This window comes from Canis lupus, chromosome 5 (assembly GCF_048164855.1).
Source record: "Canis lupus baileyi chromosome 5, mCanLup2.hap1, whole genome shotgun sequence".
NCBI classification, from domain to species: domain Eukaryota; kingdom Metazoa; phylum Chordata; class Mammalia; order Carnivora; family Canidae; genus Canis; species Canis lupus.
In genome coordinates, this window is record NC_132842.1 from 29,175,966 (window position 1) to 29,185,561 (window position 9,596).

Genomic DNA, 9,596 nt, shown 5'->3' on the forward strand with positions numbered 1-9,596 from the left:
GAGACTCTGATTTCCAAACTGCATTGCTTTCATGAATGTGATTATTAGGATTCCTGCAGCAGCACCTTGCAGACAGTTGGCAGACAGAGAGCTGGCTTCACGGTCTCACCCTTGCTGGTATATCCGGCAGGTCCACGGGGACCCATGGCAGCCCAGTTTCCATCCCTGAGGCTCTCTCCAACTGGAGAGGCAAGAGGAAGTAGTGTGTCCACCACAGACTCTGACTGCACATTTAGTGAGCATCTGGGGTGCAAGACGTCTGCCTGCTGCTCTGGAGCATCACAACAGGCAAAGAGAAGATGTGACTTGTGCCACCAGAGAATTTGGTGTCTAGTGAAACCTTCACAAACAATGCAGTGAGAAGTGAATGAGCATCTTCTTGCTCCAGCTAGAAGCCCCATGCTAGATGCAGGGAAGAGAAGCATCCTTCCTTCCTATAGCAAACCAAGGATAAACATAAGTAGGGTCAAGGGATAACTTCTCAGTCAAAGGAAATATCGGTGCAAGCCAAAGAGAAATGTTAGTCTTGGTCCAACATGAGCACAACTGTTGTCACACTTCGGAAATAGATTACTTTTTTGAATAAACAGCTCAGAATCATCATGCTCTTACCAACAGGGCTGTGCGATGAGTACCCGTGTGGATGGTCCCAGGATGAGAGGCAACAGGAAGTCCTCATGGGATCAAACCAACTCTGCACCTGCCCACAGGCCGCTGGCCCGGCTGCTCTCTTGGCTTTCTGCTTTGCCATCTACTGCCAGTGGAGCTGGTTGCCAGGGACAAGGGGTGCAGGAAATTTGGTGCTTTGATATTTTTCAGGATAAGTGAAATGCTTACTGGAGAGAGAAGCACATGCCCTGGAGAATTAATTTCTTTCTTTCATCCTTCCTTCCTTTCCTTTCTTCTTTCTATTCTTTTCTTTTTTCCTTTTTCCTTTTCTTCCTTTCCTTTTATAACTCTCCTTTGCTATATCAACTTCCCACTCTATTTTTCCAAGCATTTAATAAAGTCTTTTGAGAAACAGGCAGGTCAGAGACTTAAGGAAACATATGCCAATACCACTTAGCACATTTCTCTACCAGACATCCACTTCCAATCCAACCATCTGCTGCTCTGTCAGCCCGAGTATTTATAGCCTCTCACTTTCTCCTCAACAGGCCCCGCTTTCATGCCACGGAATCCAGCTTTGTCTTCCCTCCTGTCTGAAGAAGCAACAGGGGAGAGTTAATTTCTAATCACTGTACCTTTTCCTTCCATTTCAGATGTGATGACAAAGTTCATCTAGAAAAAGATTTAAGTTGTATCTGATCAATAATTTGCTACACATTCATTCTCTATAGAACAAAAATCGCTTCCTGACTTTTCTCATTTGGAGACCCTTTCAGATGGACTTAATGATCAGAATTCAGTAGAACAGTGTATATTAAGCCATTGGCATTCACTCCCATTTTTTAAAAGCTGGCTTTTGTCCACAACTTGGGAAGTAATATTATTGACCTAGAAAATCACAGGACTGACAACGAGAGATGTGAACGCTGGCTCTCAAGCGTAATCAGATCTATTCATCCTGGTCTAGCCGGAAGGCTTTCATCTGCAAGGAGGAAATCATCCCTCTCAATTTAGAACTGATCCAGAGACCGTGAGTCTGTGGTCTTTTACTGTCAAACTTCTGGGAGCATCCATTTCTCCATTCACATCACAAAACAGCTGGTTGATTCAAGACCTTGACAAGGAGTCAGCTTCTGAATCCTTTCCTTTGCTGGAATCTGGAAAGGCCCAAGTTTTAGCCTTTTGCCATCTGATCTGCATCATTTGATCAAAGTAGCCCTACGTTGCCCAGACCATGCCACCCCCACTGCCCCTAATCTTGAAACAAACCAGACTGGTAGCTCCCACCATTTAGGAATGTGTTTGAAACAGCCCAAATCTAGGCCGAACTCCTAACAACTTCACAGACCACTTGTCCAGTGTTTGGGGTTTAAAAACATGAGGTCTCCCCAGGGACACAAATTGGAGCTCTCTGCTTACATGTCAGGGTCCTAGAGGCACCTACAGCTGGGAGTGCAAGTAAGGTTACCCAGACAGGTCCAACAACACCCTGTTGTTACAGCTACCGGGTAAGGGCATGAGGGATGCACATGGGGAGGAGGGTCCACAGGGTTATCTTTCTTGGGAAATGTCCTCAGCCCCATCCAACCATGCAGGAGACAGGTGTGCAGGAGGGGGACCCTGGCAGGCCCCAGAGCACAGACATACGCTGTGGACAGTGGGGTCCAGGGGATGTGTGGGGAACTGCCCGGTGTTCAAGGGTGCCCATGCCTATGCTAGACAGTGGACACAGATTTCTAAAAGGGATTTTGGACATTCTCCTCTAACTGTGTCACTCGCTCAAGAGAGAAACAGATGTCTCAGGGGAAGAGACGAGATCATGGAGTTGGCAGTGGGAATGTCTGCCATAGAGGGCTGCAGAAGTGAATCCCCAAATGTTGGGGAGACCTGGGACCCCACGTGGAGAGCATCCACCTCATAAGGGCAAATTGATCCAGGGTGTCTGCGAAGCCATTTCCTGGCAACATACTGCACTGCAAATGTTCAAATTGTCCCTTCCCCCATCCTGGTCATCCTACTCTGGGAATATGCACTAAGCAAAAATAGATTTAGTTATTTATGACTCTTTTTTTTCTTAAAGGAAATAATCTAAATGACCAACTAACTACAGGGAGGATAGTTCAATAAATTATGGCAAGTTGTGACATTTTGAAAGATATAACAATATTTTTATATAATTTTTAGTGATATGGGGAAATAAAACCTAATGTGAAGAAAATAGCATCCTTCTGGCAAACTGTGATGCCAATTATGGACTTTAAAAGGAAGGTTGGAAGGAAATGTAACACAAACTTTCCCATATTCTGTAACCTGTGGTTTGTAGCAATTATAAGGGATTCTTTTTCCTGTTAGATTCTCAATTTTTAAATAATATTTATAGATTTTTTTTAGAATTTCTATAAATTACATTGATAAATGAAAAGCAGGATGTTTAAGACTGCTCTGATCATAGCATCACTATCAACTTCATCAAAACTTATAATTTATAAAAATGACTTTCCATTACTAAGGAACATTTTTTTAAAGATTTTTATTTATTTATTCATGAGAGACAGAGAGAGAGGCAGAGACACAAGCAGAGGGAGAAGCAGGCTTCCTGCAGGGAGCCCAATGTGGGACTCGATCCCAGGACCCCAGGATCGTGACCTAAACTGAAGGCAGATGCTCAACCACTGAGCCACCCAGGTGCCTCTGCTCAGGAACATTCTTTATCAAATTAATGCACGAGGGCTGAGGTGTAGACCAGATAAGGTGTGTAGAAGCACATGCTGTCTCCATACAGCATCTGGGGCAACTCTGGGGCAACTCAAACCATCCCCTATCTCGTGACACTGGATCTGAACCAGTGAACAACCAAGGTAGCTTTATGCATAGTCCAGAGGAAAGATGCCTCGGGACCCTGTTAGTCATTTACACTATTTAAATTATACTGTGACTGTAGTGTGAATGGCATAACCTCTTCCTCCTGTATTTAAAACCAAAATCAATTTATAAGTTAACTTTCCAGAAGACTGTAAAATGAACCAGAAATCTAGTGAATCACTGGTGACCCTCAGCATTTTCTTAATCTTCTCAAGTTCAGCTGCTGTCTTGCTCAAATGATTGGAATAATAGTGCTGGCTTTTTTTTCTTTTCTCTTTTCTTTTCTTTTCTTTTCTTTTTTTTCTTTTCTTTTCTCTTTTCTTTTCTTTTCTTTTCCTTCTTTTCTTTTCTCTTCTTTTCTTTTTTTCTTTTCTCTCTGCTAGTATTAAATGATATAATGAATGCAGCCTTGCTCAGTGCCGGGCATAGTCCATGCTCCTCACTATTCTGGAGCCCAGCAAACACATGGGAGAAAAGGCTGTGTCAGAAATGACCTCTTCTCTGTTGAGTCAATCATGGCGCTGAGATGCTCAGCAAGATAAAGTCCTTTCATCACTCCTATCGTTGTTCTGTTTTAAACCAAAATGAAGTTCTGTGTCCTGAGGGAAACTCAAGCCATCTTCCTCCTCTGACCCGGTGTTTATGGGTCCTGCTATTGGAATCAATAGTTTAGCATCTTTGCTCTGTACAGAGGTCCCCATGGAGATCATGTATTGTTATTCATCCAGCAATGGTCGAAAAGGGAATTGGGGGAACAGAGAGGGAAAGTGAACAACTTTACATGCAAGGTATTATTTTGCATGATTACATCGATGATGTGAATTCAGGAGAATACCATTGCCCTGCGGAGGCCCCAGAGTCCAGACCAGCAGCCTGTCCTTTCCTTGGGTCCCAAGCATGTGCCTCCAGCCAAGGTTACTCAAGTCCTGCTCATTGCCACGACCTGCACTGAAGCACCTGCTTTGCACCAAGTCCTTTGCTCAGTTTTGCAGAAGATAAAACCACAAGCTCAAGTGTCAGAAGGGTTTTTCCGGCATTTTTTAAAAGGCTGCAAACCCATGTAATCACAACAAAGACAGATAAGGAGACCATGGGGAAAGAAGAAAAGAGGATGTGTGCCAGGACAAAGGAAGGGGAAAACTGGAAAAAGGCAGAAAATAGAAATCGCGCGCTGTATTTTAGACTTCGGCTTTTAAGGTGTTCTTTGAACTAATTCCTCCATTTGGTATCTACCCAAATTTGTGAATTAAGCTGAACAGGAGTTACTAACGTTCCCTTCGCTAGGGTGCAGAGGGATTAAAAATTCTGATCAAGCTCACCACGCATACTTACATACACTCGAAATGCTGTCAAAACTTGAACTTGGGGTTGTGGATAACTTTGGACATCCTCTCATCCTCAGTGTAGACACTACTTAGTCCAGATCTTGCATATTTGTTGTTTCCTTCTTCTGGACATGAGGCCTGCGGCCACAACCCCATTACATGAAATCCTTGGTCAAGCCAGGGCACATTCGAGCACAGCCCCCTCTTGGCACTTTACTGGAGTGGGAGGTCCTGGGACTGCGCTGTAGGTCCTTGCATCATTCAATCCAGGAAACCCTGAAACACACCAGGTGACCATGATCAACCCAAGTTCTACTCAGTGAATGTAGATGATGGCAAAGTGAAGAAAGGAAAGTCCAGACTTCTGAATGAAACACTTCACTTATAAAGCTGCTAAGAATTAAGGTCTTCCAGAAGCCATCTGCACAATCCCTTACTCAGCCAGGAAATGGTCCCCCTCTAAATGCATGGAATCATGTTGGAGTATTGTGTTGGGCCTTGCATCGATTCATAAATATCTAAAACTTGAAGAAAAAAAACAAAACAAAACAAAACTCACAACTCTGACTTAAAGCCAGGCATCTCAGCTTCCAATCTGCTTCACTAGAGCAATAAGCCAACTTGAAGGGAAAGAGAAGAGTTTCTGAACATCTTGGGGGCTGAGCAGGAGGTTTGGCCATCTCTGGCTGAAAGGACATGAAGGTCAATGCTACTCTAGAGATTTCATGCTCAGCTTATCAAAATCTTCAGACCTAAGGGTAGCACTTGCTCATTTATATACCAAAGCTTCCCAGGGCCACATCTGCTTCCTATCAACCACTTGAGATATTCCCAAAGATTTGCTTTCAAGTCAAGATCAGCAATTGCGTTGTGGGTGCGTTCATTTATTTGCTCAACAAATATTTACGGGGATCCTAATACACTCCCAGCATGGTTCTAGGTGCTGAGTGTATAATAAGGAAGCAGGACAGGTGATAGCAGCTGGAGTGTGGCGTCCTGCAGGCAAGCTCTTCAGAGAAGGCTGGTGTGGGGAGGCAGGCATCCTGCTAAGCCAATTTCCCTCACTCTTTGCTCTGGCAGCCCCCACCGGGCACCGTGGCGGCAGTTCCCACCTCACTCTGGAGCATTCTGTGGCCCAGCAGCCCAACACCTCAACGTTCGTGTCTTCCCCTCAAATTCATATGTTGAATCCTAAACCCCAATGTGATGGTATCGGGAGGCAGGGGCTTTAGGAGGAGATTAGGTCATGAGGGTGAGACCCTTATAAAGGAGGCTCCAGAGAGCCTTGTGCCCCTTCTTCCACATGAGGACACAGCGAGAAGATGGCAATTGTGAGCCAGAGAGCAGCTCTCACCAGACACCACGCCTGCAGGTGCTCTGATCTTAGACTTTCAGCCTCCAAAACTATGAGAAATAAATGTTTGTTGTTTGTAGGCCCCCCAGGTCTATGGTACTTTTGTCATGTCATCCCCAGTAGACTAAAACACTATGCTAGGTGTGAGCAACACAAAAGATTGTAAAATATAAACCTCCCCTCGGGGCCTTGCAATCCAGCTCGGGTTCTAGGGGAAGGGTCTGTGATGAAAAACCAAGCAAAAAAAAAAAAAAAAAAAAAAGAAAGAAAAAAAAAAGAAAAACCAAGCAAATATTGAAAGAACTTTTTCAATGAAGCTACTTAAGATATGGAAAGCACAAGATCTCCTTGTTAGAGCAGACGTGTGGCAATGTATATGGGAAGATGGGGAGGATGTCTTTGGAGGAAATCGTGCATGGAGAAGCAGTTACCCAAACAGAGGGGGAGCAAGTCTGGACCACATGCTGGTGGGGAGCAAAGGCCACTCATAGGCAGCTTCGGGAAGGAAAAGACTGGATACTTTGTCACTGGACAAAGAGCTGTGTCATGAGCAAGTGTGAGACCATCTTCTTGGGACTTCTAGAGCTCCTAGGGGAGGATTGAGAGGCAGGGCCTTCCTGTTTTTGGGATCCTACAATTTAGCCACCACTGGTGCATCGAAAGCAGGGTGACTTCTTTCGCTTCTTGGGAAATCTGAGAGTGAACCAGAAAGGGCGTGTGTAAAACAGAAATGCATGTTTTAATCAAGAAAACCCTAAAACAAAGTTATCTTCCTCACTGAATGATATGAAAACCATCACCATATTTGATGTGAGTAACTGTAAAATGGTAAGCCATTCACATTCACCTGGGGTCATTTGGATGGCAAAGGAGAGTGGATTTCTAGGTTAGTTAAAATTAGGGTTAGACACACATAACAGAAAACCACAGATAATAGTTGTTTCAGCAATGCAGAAATTTGCTTCTGTGTCACCTAACTCTGAAGATGGGAAGTACAGAGCTGCTACAGTGGTATTTAGGGACCCATGCTTGGATCTTGCACTCCAACAGTTTCAGTGCATGCATGGCTCTCATTTCCAAGGGCACCTTATGGTCCAAAATAGCTACTGGAGCTTCAGCCATCACAACCTTAAGGAAGGAAGCAGGAAGAAGCATGGCAGCGATGCCAAAAAGCCTCTTCCCAGTAGTCCGTGCTCTTTGAGAATACTTTGTAGAATAATACCTACATGCAGATATTTTTTACAGTATGATACATAAATTCAGTTAATGCATAAAACATACAAAATATGTGTCCATCAACTTTATATTATTGGTGAGCTATTAGCAGTTTAGCTTTGGAGGGAGTCAAAAATTGTATATGTATTTCCAACTGCACCGAGTGGGGGTGTTGGTGCCACTAATTCCCATTTGGTTCAAGAGTCAACTGTACTTAATATATTTCCTGGTTCCGTGCGTGCTTGTGCCAGGGGCTGACTCATCAGCAGAATACCACGCAGAGACATTTCTGAACAGAACGGACCCTTGCTCTCCAATCTGTTTGTGCCTGGTCCCCAGCGAGGAGCTTGGGTGAGGTGGACACAACGCCTCTCGCAGGGCACTTCGTGGCTTTTGCTCTCTCCGGGATTGGGTCAGGTTGTTGGAAGCAGAAATCTAATTCCAGGTGGATTCCTATCAGGACAAATTCCCCTCCTGCCTTCAATCATTCAAGCTGTAGACAAAAGATGGTTGCTGAGACTTTCCTAAAATGCCATCTTTTTGCGAAAGAATAAACTATGTTGGCCACCCATTCAAAATTTTGAATCCTCCGTGGGAATAATTAGTAGTGATTACTTGGTTATTCCAAGCAACAGTTGTGCAGACTGGAATTAGGAAAAAGAACGTTAAAGAAAGACTAAAGACAGAGCCAAAGAACAGAAAAGCAAGCATAGGACACCGTGGGGCCATCCATGTGGATGCCGCTCAGGGGTTCTGCTAAGACGTATGTTAAATGCAGCCTCTTCTGAATGGAAAACATGCACCTGCAAAGCTGTTTAACTATGTCATGGAGAGCACGCACTGCGGAAACTAATCACACCTCAAATGATTGATCCACTGATCATCATGAGGTGACTTTATTATTTTTAAAAAGATTTAATTAATTTATTTGACACAGAGAGACAGAGACAGAGAGAGAGAGAGAGAGAGAGAGAGCACAAGCAGGGGGAGAGAGAGAGGGAAAAGCAGACTCTCCGCTGAGCAGGGAGCCCAACGTGGGGCTTGATCCCAGGACCCCGAGATCACAACCTGCGCGGAAGGTGGACACCCAACCTACTGAGCCACGAGGCGCCCTGGTGAGGTGACTTTAAATCATGATGGCAAAGGCCACCTCTCGGGTCTTTTCCAGCTCCCTTCTGAAATTCTGCAGTGATGAGGTCACGTCTCTGCCTGAAGCTCCCCTTGTCCCGTGTCCCGGGTGGGTGGCATCGTAATAATGCCTTTTGGGTAGTTTACACACTCGATGTGAATTATTGTTTGGAACTGTGATTAAATAAAGCCGTAACCTTCAATTAGAGTCTTACCATTGATAATATAGATGACTTTGCAAAGGACAGATGATTGGTCCATCTTCCTCAAAGTGAGGGTTCTCCTTCTAACCGTTGCTTGGGTGGTTTGCAGCCTTGTTGCTGCAGAAATGGTGAAGGAATAATGACCAACTCTACCTCGTTTTCTCTGATTTTGGTCTTGGTTCCTGTGTGGATTGATTTCAAAGGAAGTCTGTGAAGATTAATCTCTACTGAGCTGCAGTTAGGAAACAAGATTATGGCAGTGGCAGCCAAAGGAACAGCTGATTTGGGGTGGGGTGGGGGAGAAAGAGAGAGAGAGAGAGAAAGTGTCAAAGTTGCTACATACTATACGTTTTTAAATGGAAAATCCTCACGTTTGAGCGCTTTCTAGGTTTTCTGTGGTATCTCGAAACTTCACTTGGGAAGAAGCCATCTGATTTCCTCTCCTGTGGTCCTCTCAAGTTTCAAAATACTTCAACGGAAGGTATTTTTCAGCGTTTCCATCAGTGAAGGGCATGCAGTTCTGAAAATCTTTTGCTGTGAGGACAGAAGCACGGGCGGTCTGCCAGTAGATTTATGTGCCGTTTGCCTTTTTAACTCAGAGACCTGGAAAGTCTGACGGTGTCGGCAGCTCATTGGCTTGTAAAGGGATCAGCCCCTCTGCCTGTTTGAAATGCTTCTCTCTGGCGGGTGAAGCTGGCAGTTTCCTGCTTCCCCGGTTAGTAAGAATTAAGACATATCTGTTGTGTTTAAATCAACTCAAGAAACAAAAACACAGTCATGGAATAGGATGTCTGGAAAGGACGTCTTGCTTCTCTTGCAACGTGATGCAGGGGAATAAGCAGCGGCTTGGGAGTTGGAGTTCAATACTCTACGCATGTGGTGGCTTTGGGGAAATTGCAT

General features: G+C 44.5%; 1 long non-coding RNA gene across 1 annotated transcript; it reads right to left on the minus strand.

Moving 5' to 3' along the window:
- Positions 1-1,224: 1,224 nt before the first annotated feature.
- Positions 1,225-9,365, minus strand: LOC140633406 (uncharacterized). The gene is made up of 3 exons (XR_012031013.1): positions 9,040-9,365; positions 8,709-8,878; positions 1,225-5,072 (listed from the first exon to the last, which is right to left on the minus strand). It is a non-coding gene; the product is annotated as an uncharacterized lncRNA (long non-coding RNA).
- Positions 9,366-9,596: the final 231 nt, after the last annotated feature.